The sequence below is a fragment of the Orcinus orca genome, chromosome 5 (assembly GCF_937001465.1).
Source record: "Orcinus orca chromosome 5, mOrcOrc1.1, whole genome shotgun sequence".
Taxonomy (NCBI): domain Eukaryota; kingdom Metazoa; phylum Chordata; class Mammalia; order Artiodactyla; family Delphinidae; genus Orcinus; species Orcinus orca.
Window position 1 is genome coordinate 146710229 of NC_064563.1, and position 20562 is coordinate 146730790.

At 56.7% G+C, this 20562-nt stretch overlaps 1 protein-coding gene across 1 annotated transcript in view; it reads right to left on the minus strand.

Annotated features, from left to right (window-relative positions):
* The window catches only part of SIK1 (salt inducible kinase 1), a 94988-nt gene that overhangs the window by 33026 nt on the left and 41400 nt on the right, over positions 1 to 20562 (minus strand). The gene's annotated exons all lie outside the window — the stretch shown is intronic.

The following is a 20562-nucleotide window of genomic DNA, read 5'->3' on the forward strand; positions in this document are numbered from 1 at the left end:
AGCGTCAGCTGCGCCTGTGGTGTTCCAGGCAGTGCCGACAGCTCAGGGCTCCGGGGACCAGACGTGCAGCTGTGCCTTTAGGGTGCCCACAATCCCTGGAGGACAGTGGCCAACGAGGTGGACTCGGGACCACGGGAGGCCCCCAGAGCCCTGGTGACCTTCTGCCTGGGCAGGAGAATGAGGAAGTTCCCAGGGCAAGGTGACGGGGACAAGGAGAAGTTCCTGGGGCAAAGGAGGGATGTGGGGAGGGGGCGCTTCTGAGCGTGACGCCAGAGGGAGAGTACTGGGAGGCAGGAAAGTCCTGGGATGCCCGAGGGATTATGCAAGAGAGGGGCCAGGTGTGAAGGACCCCACCCCCCCAGGCCCTGTCCCCATGGGGGTGCCCAGATCAGCCAGAAGTTCTGCTGTGCACCCACCAGCTGAGACCCCGCACGGCTCCTGGCCTCTGAGACTCAGTTTCACCATCTGCAAAACTGGAGAAACAGTGGTACCTACCTCCAAGTTGGAGTGAAATTGAAATGATGAGGCCACGCCAAGCATTTACGTCGTGCCGGTAGGTCAGGGATGACCTCCTTTGACAGACAGGGAAATGACGTTTGTATGAGGTTCAGGAACAGAAGAACTGAATCGGTGGTGGTGATGGGGGTCAGTGAATGACACGAAACTGACCCGCCTGATTCCTGGGCGGATGAAGCCTCATCTTCAACAGAACCGCTTGGGGCTTCCTCTGCGTTAACAGCCCCAGTGTCTGTGCTCTGATCGCAGACCCCCTGGGAGCTCGGGCCACTGATGAGCGCCTTCCGTGCGGGAAGACAGGCCAGCCTCGGCTTGTCTTCCCACGGGTCGGATGACTTTCTAAAATCAGGGCTTTCCAGGCAGCCTGGGGCTCCTCGAGTGGTCAAACATGGCCTGGTTACGCCAGCCTTGTCGTCAGCTCTGGGCTCAGTCACCTGCCACGACGCAGTTTCCCTGGAGCCATCTGCGGTGAGAAGGGCCTCGCCGGCCCCCACGCATGCCGGGTCTGCGCAGCGCCGGCCCCCACGCGTGCCGGGTCTGCGCAGCCTAAGGAGCTGCTGGAAGCCGCCTCCTCCGGGCACTCGGAGCTTGGCTGGGGGCTGACCTTGGCTTTGGGAATGCACCCCCAGCACTAAGGGAGCGTACAGCGCTGTCAGCTTCAGCAATTGACCAACCTGCCCTCCCCGCTTAAAATTCACCTCCACTCCCTGGTAAAGAGAAACATTTCTGAAATCAAGGAAGATTCTAGCTGGAAAAGGCAGGGGATGCATCTCAGGGGCTCCAAGCAGAGCAGACCCAGGTGTCACCAGTCTGAGGGGGGCCGGCCTTGAGAGGCACCCCTGCAGCAGCCGGGATTACATAGCAGAGAATGGGACAGGTCCGCCAGGAGGGGTGAAGCGGAGGGAGCAGCGGGGCCATCCCTGCTTTCACGCCCTGGTGGTCCTGATGTCCACAGCCCCTTCCTCTCTCAAGTCGTTCCAGTTTGGGTGATACACCACAGAACCCTGACTGACGGTGCCACCCTCTGTATGCCAGGCGTGCAGAGGGGCTGCACCTGGGTCCTCCTGGGGGAGAAGAGGTAATGCTGGGACCAGCCCCCCGGCCCGGGCTGGCCGTCAGGGGCCTCCATCCCAGCAGCGAGGTCCACGCATGGCAAGGACACCCTGGGTGCCCAGGGGCTTAAGGAAAATGGAAAGTGGGTCCCTTATGTGAGCTTGGCACCCCCAGTCCCAAGGAAGAGTTCAAAATGCCCGCATCCAGGTCTGCCCCCTCCGTGAGCTCCCCGGCACGGCTTCCAGAAAAGGCCATTTGAGGGCTATTCCCCGGGCAGAGCTTAGGACCCTCGGCATGAGGCCTGGCTCTCGTGGGGCCTCAGCACACGGTGAGGGCTCATGAAGGGTCACCGTGATGGTGACAGCAAGGTCCCCTCATGTGCGGAGGGACAGGGCTGTACCCCGGTGTCTCCCGAGCCCTGAGACCTTGGTGAGGCTGCCCCCCTGCCTGTGTCTGGTCTCCACCGCTTGTTCTCGGCCCCCTCTGTGACTTTCGTGACCCCCGGCTCCCACTGAGGAGAGCATTTGCTCCCCGGGCTGACCCACACCCCTGCCGTGGGGGGATGGGTGTCAGGCATTCGGATTCACATCAAGATGGGAGGAGTGACGTCCCCCACCCCCACCCCCGGTCCACCACTGTCAGCACTGGGGGCCTGCTGAGCGGCCCAGTGGTGTTCAAAGACCTCCGCCCATCCATCTGTCCAGAGCACCCCTCCAGCTCCCCACACCCAGCTCACGACCCCCACAACCCCGCGGAATGAAGGTCCCCGGGAGCCAGCCGCTTCCCTGCCCGCTCCGCCCTGCACAAGGGTACTCCCGGCGCTCACGTCCTCCCCTTCTTTGCCGTCTGCCCGTGGGTCTGGGGCCTGCGCTTTAGGCCACACTCAGGGCTCCACACCTTCCTGGCTCCCTTATGCCTGCTGTACAGCTGGACGGAGGTGGGGAGAGAGCCTGCTGCTCCAGAAAGCCCGGGGGACCCACCCCCTGCAGAGCCTCCACAAGCTTTGGGGCTGCGGGGACCCCCAAGAGCCTGATGGTCTGCCAGCCAATGACCTCTCTTAGGGGCTCAGAGGTGGACACAAGCTACAGGGCCGACCCAAGATGTCAGCTCAGCAGAGGGGAGTTGAGGGGTCGAGGGGGATTCCCATCTTGCCAGACGTCCCAGCGCATTAGAAGAAATGCAAAGCCTCCCTGGGAACCTTGCAGGTCAGGCCACTGCGGCCAGACAAGAGGTGCTCATAGCGCCTCCGACGGCCTCCTCCACGAGCTCACCCGTCAGCGGCGATTCTTCCATCAGGGCCTCCCAGCAGGGGACACGCGGCCCTTGAGGGTCACCCTCCAGCCCGGTATCCGCTGATCACTCAGCCCACGTGGGAGTAGCACAGTGGCACATCCGTGGGCCCGAGGTCCCGAGGCAGGTTCCCGTGGAGAACTGAGAGCCTGAGTGTTGGGGCCTGGGGACACCATCTGGCTGTGGGCCCCGGGCAGGATCCCTGGAAGAGGAGGCTGGGGGTAGGGCACGGCACAAGGGTCCCGGGGCCACCGAGACAAACCCCCAGACCCGGCGGCTTAAACGACAGACAGTGGGTCTCTCTCAGTCTGGAGACCGGAGTCCGAGATCCCCGGGCGGCTGGGCTGGTCCTTCTGAGGCTGTGACGGAGAACGTGCCCCAGGCTCTCTCTAGCCTCCGGTGTTCACTGGCTGTCTTGGGTTCCTTGGTTTGGGGGGTCCCAGCTCCACCCTGAGAAGATGGGGGCTCGGGGGCTCCACGCGATGCCAGCTATTCAGGGCAGGATCCCCCCCCACTTACCCCGAGACCCCACCTTGGTGACCATGGACTTGGCCCCATTGGAGCCCTGGCTGTGCCGGCCACAGAACAGGGCTTGTGGCCAAACTGCTGCCCGTCCAAGCCGAGCGAGGGGCAGGAGCGCATGGTGACAGAGGGATGGCAGGGTCCGAGGAAAGCCGTGGCCAGCCGGGTCAGCCCTCAGGACTGCGGCCTGGAGCTCTCACCCTCGTCCTCACCTGCGGAGGTCACAGTTGCTCAGAAATCTGTTGGGGAGGGACCTCCCTGGCGGTCCAGGCGTTAGGACTCCGTGCTTCCAATGCAGGGTATGGGGTTCAACCCCTGGTCGGGGAACTAAGATCCCGCAAGCCACGAGGCTTGACGAAAGAAAAGAAGGGAGGGAGGGAGGAAGGAAGAAATCTAGAGAGGAGGGCGCTGAGGAAAAAACAGGGAAACAGGAACACTGCCCGGGCCGCGGAGGCCGGGCAGAGAGCAGGGATGGGGCTCATTCAGTGACCCCACTGTCGGGGGAGCATGGAGGGGGACGGAAGCAGGGCTGTCCGGGGTCACCGCCGTGGGCCGTCTGGGGAGGAGAGGTCCTCTCCCTGGCCCTCCGCTCACCCTCCACAGACAAGGCAGCTGCCAGGAAGGCCTAAGCCCCACAAACACTGAGGGTGAGGCCTCCAGGGAGAACACCACCCACCCCAGGGAGCCTTGGGAGGCCCATTCGGGCGTCTTATTTTAGTTTGGGGTTTTTTTTTTTTTCCTTTCAAACCAAGGCATCTGAGACCGATGACTGTACGATGTCCGTCAGGAAGGCCATGGCCTGGAGCCGGACCCCAAAGGGGCCTTGGGAAGTGCCTGTGGGAACCAGCGAGCCCAGGAAGCAGCGAGGACATCCCAGGTCCTGTCTCCCTGAAAGCCGTGTCCAGTGCCTTGCCGCCTAGCGCTTCCTTCCCACGAAGAAACCTCTGTCCCGGAGCGGGCCGTGTTCTCTTAGAATCTGCCCAGATTTTGTAGTTCCGAGTTTAGACTTAGCCTTGAGAGTCTCAAAACCACAGGAGGATACGACCGAGTGAATCTGAACTCTAATTCTTTAAATCTCCTGAGTGTGTCTTAAATGGGAGAACCCAGAAGTCCTTTCTCAAAGGAAAAATGTCCCTGGTGGCGCAGTGGTTGAGAGTCTGCCTGCCGATGCAGGGGACATGGCTTCATGCCCTGGTCCGGGAAGATCCCACATGCCGCGGAGCGGCTGGGCCCGTGAGCCATGGCCGCTGAGCCTGCGCATCCGGAGCCTGTGCTCCGCAACAGGAGAGGCCACAACAGTGAGAGGCCCGCGTACCGCAAAAAAAAAAAAAAAAAAAAAATAGTAAAGGATCATTTTTACATTTACAAGATTTTTAAACTGAAACAACAAATGAACTGAATTTGTTTCTCATTCTAAAAGGCACACTTTCCCGTGAGCCCCTGAGCACACAGGGCGGTGACGGGCAGGCGAAAACCAGGACACTCAGGACAGAGGGGCCTGCGGGCTTCAGGGTCATGGGCAGGGGTGAGGGGTCCGCACGCAGCCTCCACCCTCCTCATGCTGCTTCTTGCCTGACCGCCAGGTCACAAGGCATCCACACTTTCCTTTGCAAACAAGTGCTGTCCCTGGTGGCCGGCTCACCAGCCCCCGGGCCCTCCTGGACCCTCCCACACCCTTCTCTCTGTTCATGCAGTTTGTTTCATTCCCTGGGTCGTAGAAGGCATTCGTGGACCCACTTCTCAGATGGGGACACTGAGGTGCAGACAGGGCTTTTGCTGGATCCCGGGTCACATGACCAGCTAGGTGCCAAGTGGGGACGCCTCCCCCCTCCACCTCCCACACCCCTCCCCCCATGTCCCCTCCCAAGTCTCCGGGAGGCGTTGTCCTCCACTGTGGCCCTGGCTCCGCCTCACTGCTGGCCCCATGGCCATCCTCACCAGCCCCCATGCTCTGCGACGACCTGCGACGTGAAGGCAACTGTTTAAATATGAAATAGTCCTTGGAATGCCTGGGCTCCCGTTAAGACCCTGAATCAAAAGAGAAAAAGGAACACTTTAAAGATCGCTGAGGTTTGAAAAGCTGATTATCCACGTCTGCGCTCCGAGGCTGCATCCACGTCCCCACCTCCTTGGCCTTGGCCGCCCGGCTGCAGGGCGGCTCTGGGGTCCGCTGGGCACACAGGCCAGGAGTGTGCACGGTAGGGGAGGGGGCACTGGCCAGGCCCGAGGTGATGGGCTGGGGGTCCTGGTGCGTGGTGGTGGGACTGGACAAGGAGACCCTAGGACCCTGTCACGGCCATGCCGTCTCGGTCACCAGGGGGAGCCCAGGCCAGCACAGTGACCGAGCACCAGCCCCCCCCGCACTCCAGCCCTAAACGCAGCAGGAACAGCAGGGCCGGCTGTGCAAAACGCCCCCCGACGGGGGAAGGAGGCACCCCGCTTGCTCCAGGCACCCCAGCTACCACTCCCGCCACAGAGCTCACGCTTTCAGCACAGAAAGAGACCTTCCTTTGTGAGCACCACTAACAGGCCCTGCGGGATTGAGCAGGGCAGGGTCCTGTGCCCCCGCCTGCCCAGGGGGCTCTGACAGCGCCTTCTCCCCGGAGGCTGTCCTAGGAAGGCCCCCAGAGTGACAGCCCCAGAGGATGGGCGCGCTCCCTGCAGACACCCACCCCGTGTCCATCTGTGTAAGGGCTGTGGGCAGCCACAGGGCCACCCTGCCACGTGCTGACACGTCGCGGCCAAGGGCGTGAGGCCCAGCCGCCAGCTGGGAGGCCTGCTGAGGCCGAGGGCAGTGCGTCCTCGGCCCGCCGACCACTCCGCGGTCACGGTCACCGGGGGGGCCCGGCCCAGAGGTCTCCCTGTTCCTCGGACCCTGTCACGCCCAGGCCCACAGCACCCAGCGTCCTGGACGCACCTGGCATGTTGCAACTGGACATTCTGTGCCCCGTGAGTGGTCTTCGCTCTGGCGTCTCTCCTTCCATCAGCTCGGAGCCCAGGGGCACGCGTCCTGTACCCTGGATCACTGCCTCTATCGCCCCGCCCCATCTCGTCCACTCCCCTCTGCACCTCCCAGAAAGCTGTCCCTTTCCCCAGACCTGCCCCGTGAGCTCCTGGCACTGCTTCCAGGGTGCCCCTGCCCCCTTCCCGGGCACAGGGCTGCCGATGCCAGGGCCTCTCAGCCGTGGAAGGAGCCGTCCAGGCCACGGCCTTGGGTGGACGCCGTCCGGGTGTGGGCACCAAGGACACTTCCCGTGGCCCTGACTCTGCCGTCCACCTCCCCTCCCCCAGCCCGGAGCTGCCCCACGTGAGTCTGGGCTCATCTGGGTGCCAAGGCCAAGCTCCACCACGGGGACACGTCCATGGTGACCTGGTCGCGCTGCAGCCAGCCTGCCCATCCTCTCCCTGACCGCAAGCAGAAGGGTCCTCCGCACACTCCCAGGCCTTAAGTAACTCGTCCAGGGTCGCAGGACTGCCAAGACCCCTGTGTCCACGCGGGAGGGGGGCGCGACCGCCCACGGCTTTACGCAGAGCAGGAAGCCCTGGGGTTATGAAGCACCTCGGCTGGCGTGGACAGGGCTCTTCACTTCAGGAAACCCGGGGCTCACCATGGGAATCCTGAACACTCTGGGGGGAACCCCACCTCGGGTGTGCAAATGTGGAGGAGGTGGGGTGTCCGGGGCCACTCTGCTTCTCGGCGTCCCTGCTTGGGGTGGGGGGCAGGCCCCATGACCCCCAGTCCCTGGGGCTAGGAGACCCCTTGCACCCAGGGACCTGGGGTCTCTGCAGTGGCTCCCACCTGGGTCCCGGCCTTGGCCATCACGATCACGGGTGACCTAGGGGAGCTCCGGAACCCCACCACCTTTCAGATTTTACCCCCCAAATTCCACCTAGCTGTGTGGCCTTGAGCAAGCCACCACACCTCTGGGTTCTCATCCATGAAATGGGCAGAGGAAAGCCATCCCCGGGGGCTGGTTGGAAAAGCAGCTGTGAAAAGGTGTAGCCGGATGTATGCCTGAGAAAGAAGCGGACAGACAGACGGACACAGCACAGCCGGTCTCCTAGCAGAAGTTCAGGACATGCCAAGAGCACGAGGCCATGGGAGGTGGGGGCCCCTGACCACAGTCGTGCTCATCGTTTGTTCTGAGGTCACCCCAGCATCTGTGGAACACAGCGCACCTCCCGGTGCTGGGAGGGTGAGCGAGCTTAGCGGTCCACCCACACGGAGAGCTGGCCCTGCGTGGAACATCACACAGCCACCTCACTTACACCCATTCCCCTGCGGAGGCCAGGCCATGATCCCTCACGTTGACAGATGGGGAAACCGAGGCACAGAGCATTCAATGACTCCCCACCAGAGACATATGTGTGAAGTGGCCAAGCAGCATTTGGACGTGGGCAGCGTGGACCCCCCACCAGCCCTGCTACCCACGGCGCCTGGACGTCCAGAGCTCAGCCCCGATGATTAGTGACATTTGTCTGTCGCGCATCTTTTCATGTACCTGTTGGCCATTTGTGTGTCTTCTTTGGAGAAATGTTCATTCAAGTCTTTAGCCCATTTTTCGAGCAAGTTATTAGTTATTTTTGCTGCTAAGTTTAGGAATCCCTTATATATTTTGAATATGAACCAGTGATCAGGTCCGCAGATATGTTCTCCCATTCTGTAGGTTGCCTTTTCACTCTGTTGATTGTTTCCTTTGCTGTGCAGAAGCTGTTCAGTTTGTTGCAATACTGCTTGACTAATTGTGTTCCTGTTGCTTGTGCTTTTAGTGTCAAATCATTGCCAAGACCAATGTCACAAAGCTTTTCCCCTATGTTTTCTTCTAGGAGTTTCACAGTTTCAGGTCTTACATTTAAGCCTTTAACCCATTTTGATTTTTGTGTCTGGTGTAACATAAGTGTTCAACTTCATTCATCTGCGTGTGGATATCCAGTTTTCCCAGCACCGTTTGTTGGAGAGACTGTCCTTTCCCCACTGTGTGTTCTTGGCTCCCTTGCCAAAGGCAGTTAACTGTATATGTGTGGATTTATTTCTGGATTCTCTATTCTGTTCCATTAGTCTATATGTCTGTATTTTTACGTCAATACCGTACTGTTTTAATCACTGTGGTTTGTAACGTATTTTGAAATCAGGGAAATGCAAAGTAAAACCACAATGAGATATCACCTCAGACCTGTTAGGATGGATATCAGCAAAAAGACAACAAGTGTTGGTGAGGATGCAGAGAAACCGGAACCCTTGTTTGTGCGCTGCTGGTGAAAATGCAAAATGGCACAGTCATTATGGAAAACACAATGGAGGTTCTACAAAAATTTAGAACTACCAAATCATCCAGCCGTCCAACTTCTGCGTATTTATCCAAAAGAATTGAAATCAGGATCCGGAAGAGATATCTTCACTCCCCTGTTCACTGCAGCACTATTGACAACAGCCGAGATGGGGAAGCAACCCAAGTGTCCATCTGCAGATGAGCAGAGAAAGAAAATGTGGTCCATACATACAATGGAGTAGAATTCAGCCTTTAAAAGGATGGAAATCCTGTCGTATGTGGTAACACGGAGGAATCTGGAGGACATTATGGTCAGTGAGACAAGCCAGCACAGGACAAATAACGTATGATTCCACCTCCACGTGGAAGCTAAAATAACCAAATCATAGAAGCAGCGAGTAGGCGGTGGTTGTTAGGGGCTGAGGCAGGGGAAATGGGGAATTTCTGTGGGACGGGTGTACAGTTTCAGTTACGCAGGGTGAATAAGCTCTCGAACTCTGTTTACAGGCATTGTGTTCATAAATCCTAATACTGTACTGTGCCCTTAAAGATCTGTTAAGAGAGTAGAGCTCATGTCAAATGTTCTTACAGAAAAAAAAAAAGGAAAGTGGGGCAGAGCCAGCAACCTCAGCCCTGAAAACAGCTCAGTGGGGGTTCCAGCTGGGGCAGGCGTCATTTTTTTTAGAAAATCTTGCCCAGGGGAGCAGGGGTTTTTCCCAGCCTCACCTTCTTTTTTTAAAAAAAATTATTTTTATTGTTATTTATTTATTTTTATTTTTTGGCCGTGCCGCACGGCATGTGGGATCTTTGTTCCCTGACCAGGGATCCAACCCGCACCCCCTGCATTGGAAGCGTGGAGTCTTAACCACTGGACCGCCAGGGAAGTCCCCGGCCACATGAACAAACATGTAATAATGTCCTTTTCTTATTGTGACATTTAGTGTTAGGTTTGGGGTCACTGGGGGCCCCCCGCTTCCGTGGCGGGGCTGGTCAAGGGAGGGGGTGAGGGTGGAATGGGAGGTCTTCTGAGAGCCGCCAGCATCCCTGGGCCCCTGGGCCCCAGGCTGGGCTGCCCTGGCCCAGCGGGGGCTGCTGACTGAACTCCGGTGTGGCTGGCAGGGTTGGGGTGTGTCCCAGGAGCAGCGACCTGGCATCTGTCCCACCCCCCTGGGACCCCCGGGCAGGCCCAGAGCCGATCTCAGCGTGACCCTCTCCTCGGCTGCAGGAGCCGCTTCCCCATATCTGACTGGAGGCCCCTTTGCCTCGCAAACCCCTCTTCTCTTGTCCTCACGTCACCTCCTGGGGTGACAGCTGAGAGGCTCCGCCACGTAGCGCGGGCACAGGCCCTCTCCTGGGGGCTGGGAACATTGCCGAAGGGAGTTCCCGAACTGACTTTGTCCGCAGGGCATTGCCCCTGAATGCCCTTGATTTTCTCAGCCCTCCGCTTCCCTGGGGGCTGCTCACAGGCAGGGCCGGGGCGGGGTCTGGTCCCTGCAGGCGCGGGCCCTCCCTACCTCCTGGCCACTCCGCGGGCAGCAAGACAAGGGCAGAAGCGGCTGCCCTGGCAGGACCACGTCCCCCAGAGCCTCCACCTAACCACAGGCGGCCACTCCCAGAAGCAGCTCCCTGTGCGTGACGGCGGCCGAGACCACGGGGCAGGTGGGCAGCAGCAGACCGTGCTTCCAGCTGCGGCCGCGGGGACAGTGCCGCAGGCACTTGGCCTCTCGTTGCCCCTCCTGGCTCTCCTCTATCCCGCCCCCTCAGCCCCTCCCTCACCCTGTTCCCTGGAATCGAACCTCTAAGGAATCCCCTGTGCCTGAGCAGCTGCCTGCAGACCTAGCCATCCCTTACTCAGAAGTCACCCAAGGCTCCAACTGTGACAGAGTGAGCTCTCTGTGCCCCCCCACCGCCCGCCCCAGGAGACCCTGGGCTGCTGCATCCCTGGAGTAAAGGCCACGGTCCCATCGGGCGGCCTCCACAAGACACCTCTGCCAGGCTCGTGACTTTTAAAGGGCTGGGTGCAGAGACAGCGCATTACACAGTCCGTGCTGCCAACCCGGCGACTGACAGCTGTGCACTTGACCAGCAATGCCGAATCCCCCCTCCCAGCAGCCTCCTGCCCTTGCCCGGAAAGCTGCCGCGGGCAGCCCATGATGCCCCCTCCCCAGGAAGTCTCCACCCTGGGCACAAGCTGGCCATCCAGCATCTCCGGCTGCCCCCCACTGGGTCCTCACGCAAACAGATGTCCAGTAGCCTAGCTGGGTGACCCCAGACTTGCTGGTCCAGTTGAGTCCACAGCAAACATCCTGAGTCCACTTGACTGAGGTGAGCAAGTTCCCCAAACATTCTGTCAGCGCTGCCGCCGCCGCTATCACCTGCTGGTGATACCTCGCCAATACCTCCTCCACCATCACCAACATCTCACCAACACCGACACCTCCCCCATCATCCCCACCATCACTACAACCCTCAGCTCCGGCAAGAGAAGCCTGGCACACGGAAGTGCCCAGCGTTCATTTGTTCATTCGATACATGGGGTCTCACTTCAATTTGAAAGTCTTCATGAGTAAGGACTAGCTCGTAGGCCATTCATGGAGCTCCCAGGGAACCCAGCCCAGAGCCAAGCCCCAGGAGGCCCCCCATGAAGATCTGAATGAAGAAAGAAGGGAGCAAAGAGGGAGGAAGGTGGAAGGAAGGATGGTGGGAGGGGGAGGGAGGCGGGGAGGGAGGAGGGTCCAAGCCCCTTGGCCATGCAGCAGTGACCCAGAATGCAGCCTGGGATTTCCTAGAGCCGGATGGGAGGTGCCTGTACTTCTGACCTCTCCTTCCTTTAAAATCAGGACTCCAGAGGTGCCTTTGGCCTTTGATCTATTCGAATGACAAATAGAGACATCAGAGGAGAGAAGCCAGGTCTCTGCTCTCCCCACCTCAGCAGCAGCCTGGGTAGATGCCTGGAGCCCAGGAAGGGGGAGGCGGGGGTACAGGGGCAGCCCCCTCCCTCCACGGGGCTCCTCGGGGACTTGGTGTCATTCCAGGTGTGGTCGTGACCGCAGCAGCAGTCCTGCCTTCAGTGGTGAATCACAAGTAGCAAATTTAACGTGCTGGGTCCCAGGAAGCCCTGATCTGGCCGCTGCCCACCATAGCCTTGCTCCCGGCCGGCAGCTCAGCCCAGCCCAGCCTCATGGCCTCTGCCTGGTGTGGGGAGAAGCAGCGGACGAAGGATCAAACCACCACATGCTGTGGCTGCGAGGATGAGAAGGACCCTGCATCGCGCTGCCCGGAGGGCTGGAAGCCAGAGATTCAGGAAGGAATGAGCTACAGCCTCGGTTCTGCAACTGTGTCTACTTCCTGACGCTCCTCTGACACAGTCACCACTTCCTTCCTCAGGCCAACAGTCACCATGATGCCATCCTCCCGGTGCCCAGGGGTTGCCCCCCCGTCCCACACGTGCAACACACCACAGATGCTCATGCAACATGCGTGCAACGCACATGCAATTCACTCACCCAAGACACACCTGGTCACACAGCACACGCACAGCACACACCAGCCAGCACACACTCAGGCAATGCACACGTGCACGCTCGTGCTTGGACGCTTTGTGCAGATGAGGACTTGCTGTGTTCTGACAGGTGGTCCTGTTGAGGCCTCAGGCTAAGGCTACCCCCTCCCCTGCAGGGTCAGAGCTGATTAACCCAACTGACCACATGGTGGGGGGAGGTTTTTTTTGCTGCTGGCCCTGGAGAAGCTGCAGGCCTTGGAGAAGCTGCTGGCCCTGGAGAAGCTGCAGGCCCTGGAGAAGCTGCTGGCCCTGGAGAAGCTGCAGGTCCTGGAGAAGCTGCTGGCCCTGGAGAAGCTGCAGGTCCTGGAGAAGCTGCTGGCCCTGGAGAAGCTGCTGGCCCTGGAGAAGCTGCAGGTCCTGGAGAAGCTGCAGGCCCTGGAGAAGCTGCTGGCCCTGGAGAAGCTGCAGGTCCTGGAGAAGCTGCAGGTCCTGGAGAAGCTGCTGGCCCTGGAGAAGCTGCAGGTCCTGGAGAAGCTGCAGGCCCTGGAGAAGCTGCAGGCCCTGGAGAAGCTGTAGGCCCTGGAGAAGCTGCAGGCCCTGGAGAAGCTGCAGGCCCTGGAGAAGCTGCAGGTCCTGGAGAAGCTGCAGGCCCTGGAGAAGCTGCTGGCCCTGGAGAAGCTGCAGGTCCTGGAGAAGCTGCTGGCCCTGGAGAAGCTGCAGGTCCTGGAGAAGCTGCAGGCCCTGGAGAAGCTGCAGGCCCTGGAGAAGCTGCAGGTCCTGGAGAAGCTGCAGGCCCTGGAGAAGCTGCAGGTCCTGGAGAAGCTGCTGCCGCTCACCCTTTCCTCATCTGCCCTAGATGGAGACTGAGGCCTCTCCAGCCTCTCCAGCCTCGACCCTCCTGGTATCCTGAGCAGTGAATCATCCCACACACCAGCCCCACCACCTGAGGAAAAGTTTGTACAGATTCAAGCGCAAAAGCAGAAAAACCGTGAAGGAGCCTGGATGGTGTCGCCCGCTTGCCTGGCTCTGACTCTCACATACTGTCATATAAAGGGTAACAGGCCAGGTATGTATGCCTTCCGCTGATGTAAACTACGCAGTTTAGTTAATGACAGGGTATCAACGCCAGCTCATCACTTGTACCGAGTGTAGCCACCAAAGCCAGATGCAAACAATGGGGGCGGGGAGGTGGGAGACTGTACTTTCCATCAATTTCTCCATATAGGGAAAAGTGCTCTAAAAAAGTTGTCTATGAATTTAAAAAGGAGGAGGAGGAGAGTCAGGCTGCAGCATGGTCATTTGGGACAAATCCAGCTTGTGTAGGTCACCAGCCGCACCCCTGAGGCCCCCCGTGCCCCTCAGACACGGCTCCACACGGGCCACCTCGGGATCTGGGCAGCCCGACAGTCTGGGCGGCCGGCCGGGCATCCGGAGCCTGCGGGCCGGGCTGGGACAGGCCTCTGCCAGCCCGGGTTTGCTTTGACAAGTCTCCACGTGGCTTCATGGTGCCAGAGACATGATTTATGGGAGCACAGGCGAAGGAGGCTCCTGGTGAGGGGCCCGCTGGAACGCGGTGTTTGGGGCATCCTTGGAGAACCTCCCTCGAGGAAGGAGCCGATGAGGACCACCAGACCTGCCCCCCGGAGCTGGATGCCCGCGGCCAGCCTGGGGCCAGGGCTGTGCCCACCGCACAGCCAGCACCACCTGGCCCACAGCAGCCCTCGGGGCCTCAGGGGAGCGGGCAGTAGCGAACTCTGCTCCTGACGACGGCGACTGGGTAGGACTGCTCCCTCCTCGCCTGAGGCCCATCTTTCGGAGTAAATTCATTTTTCTAAGCACACACTCTCACATGCCTCGATATTTCTCTGCAGAGCGTTCCTCTCGCCAGCTCCTCTCAGCCAGGATTCCAGGAGTAGAGGAGGCCTCACAGCAAATCATCCAGGGGCTGTGTTCTCCATTCTCCCAGCCTGTGGGGAGCCGGTACCTTTCATGATGGTGGGGGACAAGGTAACTCAGGGGGTCTCAGGGCAGCGCTCTGCTCCCTCTTAGATCCCCAGGGGAAGGACATCGGCCAGCTCCTCTACTGCCAGAGCTGTTGTTTCCTTGGATACGTCGGAACAAGCCCGACCTCCACATACAGGAAGGTTGAGGCCCGAGGAGGTGAAGGATGTGCCCACGGTCCTATTGGTGAGGGCAGAGCCGGGCCAAGAGGGGACCGTGTCACTTGCTGTCCTTGGGGGGGGGGGGCAGCCTCCTCATGACCCAGCTCCTGCACCTCCTGGTAACAGGTGGAGCTGATCTCTCAGGTTTACAGGAGACTCGGGGACAGAGGAACGTTGTAAATGCCACAACAGGGGAGCAGCCAGCAAATCCAGGACACAGGAGACTCTACTGGACCCGTGACCCGGTGTCTTCAATCAGTGAGTGACAGTTGGGGTGGAGGGAAGGAAGAGGTGAGGGGAAGCAAAGGGAAAGGGGAGAAGGAAGGGAAACGAAGAATTCAGAGAGCCTGCAGCGTCCTAGCAAACTGTGCACCAACTCTAAAAAGCAGGTGTCCTTTAATATGCAGAGCCCCATATTAGAGTACTTTTCTGATGAAGTGAGGTCCAGGGATTGCTTTAAAAGAACCTATAGGGAGAGGAAGGGGTGAGGAGAGCAGGGGAGGGGATTAGTAGGTCAAATAAAATGGACCATGATGCTCTGCACTCTAATGTTGTTTGGAAAGATTCTTAATAAATAGTTTAAAATGTTTGACAAAAAGTTAACAGCAGCAAAAAGCAAGCCTGTGCTTCCTGTGAGGCTAAACTCTCTACGGCCCCCAACTCTAAACCAGGGCCAAAACAACAAGGGGAGACGCGTGCGCCCCAGAAACGCACGAGGAGAACCTAGGGACCTTTCCATTATGCCGCTTTGTACCTCATCTTTCTAAAGTGTTTAAGATGCCTATACTTTATAATGTATAATATTTTAGTATGCTGGTCCACGTGACACGCAAAAATAAATGCATCTGCATATATTGAGAGTATTTCCTCAAATACTCCTTACTGTTAAAAGATGGGATGTCGGTGTCTTAGTCAGCTCCGGCTGCTATGACAAAAACACAACAGACTGGGGGCTTAAACAACAGAGACGTTCATGTCTCACAGCTCCGGAGGCTGCGAGTCCAACACTCTGTCACTGGCAGATCTGGCATCTGATAAGGGCCCACTTCCTGGCTGTGGACTGCGTCCTCTTGTGTCCTCACCTGGTGGAGAGAGAAGCGAGCTCCCTCTGGGGTCTCTTCTTAAAGGGGCACTGATCCCAGTTACAGGGGCTCCAGCCTCATGACCTAATCACCCCCAAATGTTCCACCTCCTAACACCATCACACTGGGGATTGGGGTTTCAACATAAGATTTTGGGGGGCACGAACATGCAGTCCATGGCGATCACAAAAACTTGGAGACCACCCTTCTGGAAAACTCCCATGGCACCAAAGGCCCTGCCCTCCTTGACCCAAGGCCATCCTGAGTTCCAAGTGAGTTCCAAGCCCACCACAGCCTGGGCCACAGCTGAGCGACTGTGATGTGCCCTTGGTCCCCAGCCAGCTCTGACCCTCTGCCCCCCACTGTCACCCTGATGTCGTCCCCAAGTCACAGTCTTTCTGGGAGCCGCTGGTGCCCCTGACGTCCGGCTGCAGCTTCCCCAACAGGACAGAAATGCCCGGGTTGCATTTCCAGGTACATCCTTTAGAAGTCACCCTCCAACAGAGAGTTGGGGACTAAGGCCCCCGACACCCCATCCAAACAAGGCCCCGAGGGAAACCACAGGGGAGACGGAGTGTCCCCAGCAAAGCAATTCCAACACATCCTGCCATCTCCACCCACTCGGACAGCATGCAACGCGGGCTTCTGCAGAAGCAGAGGCCACCAAGGGAGGGGCCTGGCCGTCACTTCTTCAGAACTCAACACTAAAGAGATTTTAGGAACGCCGGGAATCACAAGTTTCCCTCAAAGGGCACTTTCCTGTCATTTCAGATCACGAAGTCCGTGCATGTTCAGTCTTTGGAAATGTCCAAATACTCGAGGAACCCTGACTGGTCGGTTTAACCCGAGTGTGGCCTTCTTTCAATCCCTGTTGAAAACTTCCTGAAGTCTGCCAGTCCCACTCCCTGGCTCGGGAAGGAAACAGAAGGCCTAGCTGACACTGTGGGGGCCCAGAACATTCTGGAGCTCTGGTTTCACTGCTCAGGGCCAGCAACCATGCTGACCGTAATGTCCTGAGCTCAGGATGGCCCCTTGAAGTTATTCGCATTTTCCCTAAATCCCTTGCATTAAAAAAAAAAATTTAAGAGTTCCAGTGGCCGCCTTCTTAATTCTCAAAACACTTATTTCGGGGTGGAACGCCAGGCTCCAGGCCTGGGGAAATTCCCTCTGCCTGAACTTGGCAAGTAGGCTGATGTCTGCACCTCCATCTGCAGGAGGAGAGAGGGGCTGAGCCCCAGTGTACCCCCCGCCCCGGGACCCGCTCACACATGCACACACACATATCAAGTACACACACCACTCACACACACACATCGTACACGCATGCACGTACATCACACCACCCCCCCAAATCACTCATACACACCTGTGCTCACTCACTCACTCGTACCTTAATCTCCCCCAGCCGGCCTGAGACCCACAGAGCCGTCTCCAGGTGCCTGCATCCCTGTCCCAACCATCATCGACACATAAGAAGCCTACAGCTCCAAGGGCTTCCCCTCCCCGCCCACGTGGCTCTGCGCCCCCAACCCATGCCCACCTCCCACCCATCCCAACCCCCTCACCTTCCGTGCACCTTCTGAGACAAGAGGGCATCACCAGACGGCAGAGCCTCCCCTGGCCCTGCGCATCCCGCGTCTCCTGCTGTAACTGTCCTGGCCTTCCCTGCACCCTCCCTCCCTCCCCTCCCTCCCCTCCACTGGGACCGGGGCTGGGGGCTTCCTGGCCCCTCACCACTGCACCAGACCACGGTCGCTTCACCCTCCCCAAACCCGCACGCTGAAGCACATCTCTGCAGACCGTAGCCCCTCCCCGTGATGCCCCGCGGACCCCAGGGCCCCAGCCACCCCTCCCGGGCACCTGCTCCTGTCTCCCTGGCCGACTAGAACTCCTGGAGCCCAAGGCCCACGCTCCACGGATCTGACCCCGGCCCCTCCTCTTGTGTGTCCTCACCTCCGCCTTTCCCAACAGAGCTACATCAGAAAGGCCTTGGAGGTGGATGGAATCCAGAAAGACACAGCGCAGGGGGCACGAGAAAGGGCCGGAATGCCTGTGTGGGTAGATAATACATCTGTACGTGTGCGTGTGTACGTGCGAGCGTGTGTGCACCTGTGCCTTGGGTGCCGCCTGGCGCGTGGGGCCTCAGGAGACAGGTGAGCGGTTCTGGGTGTGGCATCTGTCCTTCCCCTCTAACCTGACGCAGCCGGGCCCGCCGGGGAGACCAAGACCTGGGACGCTAACCACGTGCAGCTCGAGTTTGTTAACAACTGAAAGTGTCAGGAGTGCAGTGATGCCAGGGCCTCGGCCTGAAAGGGGACCATCAGCTGACAGAGGGGGCTGTCCCATCGGCACGGACCGCTTCCCAGGGCAGTAGGGCCGCTCCCTCAGGCCTGGCAGCTCCGGGTGTGGCGTTTGGAAACGCCAACACAAGGTGTGAGAAGTCAGTGGCCACAGAGGCCGGGCAGGAAGGGACGCGAGAAGGGGTGGCACGGGGATGGCAGTGAGCCGGGGACCGGGTGTCCCACCCACACTGGAGCCACGCGGGAAGGTGGACCACTTGCAGACTGACTGTCAGGAAGGCTGGAAGCTTAGGTGACTTGCTCTCCTTTTAAACGCAGGCGATTCACTTTTAAGTGTTTAGAACTCTGCCGACCAGAATGTCAGGAGTCACGGCGGCACCAGCTCGCTCTCATCCAACCACTTCGACTTGCACACGGGGAAACTGAGGCTGGGGAGGTGGGCAGCATGCTCAGGGTCACGTGGGTGCTTCCTGGCAAAGCTGGCCTGAGACCCAGATCGTGCCCGCCCAGTTCCACCTCCTCTGATGACACCTGCACCTGCGGATTCCAGGAGACAAAACTGAGCGCTCTCTCACCATGCGTTTGTTCTTTTGTTTTTGAATTTTCGCATTTTATTTTATGTATTTTTTATACAGCAGGTTCTTATTAGTCATCTATTTTATACATATTAGTGTGTATACGTCAATCCCAATCCCCAATTCATCCCACCACCACCACTCCCCTCCACTTTCCCCCCTTGGTGTCCACACGTTTTTTCTCTACATCTGTCTCTATTTCTGCCCTGCAAACTGGTTCATTTGTACCATTTTTCTAGGTTCCACATACATGTGTTAATATACAATATTTGTTTTTCTCTTTCTGACTTACTTCACTCTGTATGACAGTCTCTAGATCCATCCACATCTCTACAAATGACCCAATTTTGTTCCTTTTTATGGCTGAGTAATATTCCATTGTGTATACGTACCACATCTTCTTTATCCATTCATCTGTCGATGGGCATTTAGGTTGCTTCCATGACCTGGCTATTATAAATAGAGCTGCAGTGAACATTGGGGTGCATGTGTCTTTTTGAATTATGGTTTTCTCTGGGTATATGCCCAGTAGTGGGATTGCTGGGTCATATGGTAGTTTTATTTTTAGTTTTTTAAGGAACCTCCATACTGTTCTCCATAGTGGCTGTATCAATTTACATTCCCACCAACAGTGCAAGAGTGTTCCCTTTTCTCCACACCCTCTCCAGCATTTATTGTTTCTAGATTTTTTGATGATGACCATGCTAACTGGTATGAGGTGATACCTCATTGTAGTTTTGATTTGCATTTCTCTAATGATTAGTGATGTTGAGCAGCTTTTCATGTGCTTCTTGGCCATCTGCATGTCCTCTTTGGAGAAATGTCTATTTAGGTCTTCTGCCCATTTTTGAATTGGGTTGTTTGCTTTTTTGATATTGAGCCGCATGAGCTGCTTGTATATTTTGGAGATTAATCCTTTGTCAGTTGCTTCATTTGCAAATATTTTCTCCCATTCTGAGGGTTGTCTTTTCGTCTTGTTTATGGTTTCCTTTGCTGTGCAAAAGCTTTTAAGTTTCGTTAGGTCCCATTGGTTTATTTTTGTTTTTATTTCCATTTCTCTAGGAGATGGGTGAAAAAGGTTCTTGCTGTGATTTATGACATACAGTGTTCTGCCTAAGTTTTCCTCTAAGAGTTTTATAGTGTCTGCCCTTACATTTAGGTCTTTAACCCATTTTGAGTTTAGTTTTGTATATGGTGTTAGGGAGTGTTCTAATTTCGTTCTTTTCCATGTAGCTGTCCAGTTTTCTTAGCACCATTTATTGAAGAGACTGTCTTTTCTCCATTTTATATCCTTGCCTCCTTTGTCATAGATTAGTTCACCACAGGTGCATGGGTTTATCTCTGGGCTTTCTATCCTGTTCCATTGACCTATATTTCTGTTTTCGTGCCAGTACCATATTGTCTTGATTACTGTAGCTTTGTAGTATAGTCTGAAGTCAGGGAGTCTGATTCCTCCAGCTCCATTTTTTTCCCTCAAGACTGCTTTGGCTATTCGGGGTCTTTTGTGTCTCCACACAAATTTTAAGATTTTTTGGTTCTAGTTCTGTAAAAAATGCCATTGGTAATTTGATAGGGATTGCATTCAATCTGTAGATTGCTTTGGGTAGTATAGTCATTTTCACAATATTGATTCTTCCAATCCAAGAACATGGTATATCTCTCCATCTGTTTGTATCATCTTTAATTTCTTTCGTCAGTGTCTTACAGTTTTCTGCATACAGGTCTTTTGTCTTCCTAGGTAGGTTTATTCCTAGGTATTTTATTCTTTTTGCTGCAGTGGAAAATGGGAGCATTTCCTTAATTTCTCTTTCAGATTTTTCATCATTAGTGTATAGGAATGCAAGAGATTTCTGTGCATTAATTTTGCATCCTGCAACTCTACCAAATTCATTGATTAGCTCTAGTAGTTTTCTGGTGGCATTTTTAGGATTCACTATGTATAGTATCATGTCATCTGCAAACAGTGATAGTTTTACTTCTTCTTTTCCAATCTGTATTCCTTTTATTTCTTTTTCTTCTCTGATTGTCTTGGCCAGGACTTACAAAACTATGTTGAATAATAGTGGTGAGAGTGGACATCCTTGTCTTGTTCCTGATCTTAGAGGAAATGCTTTCAGTTTTTCACCATTGAGAATGATGTTTGCTGTGGGTTTGTGGTATATGGCCTTTATTATATTGAGGTAGGTTCCTTCTATGCCCACTTTCTGGAGAGTTTTTATCATAAATGGCTGTTGAATTTTGTCAGGAGCTTTTTCTGCATCTATTGAGACGATCACATGGTTTTTATTCT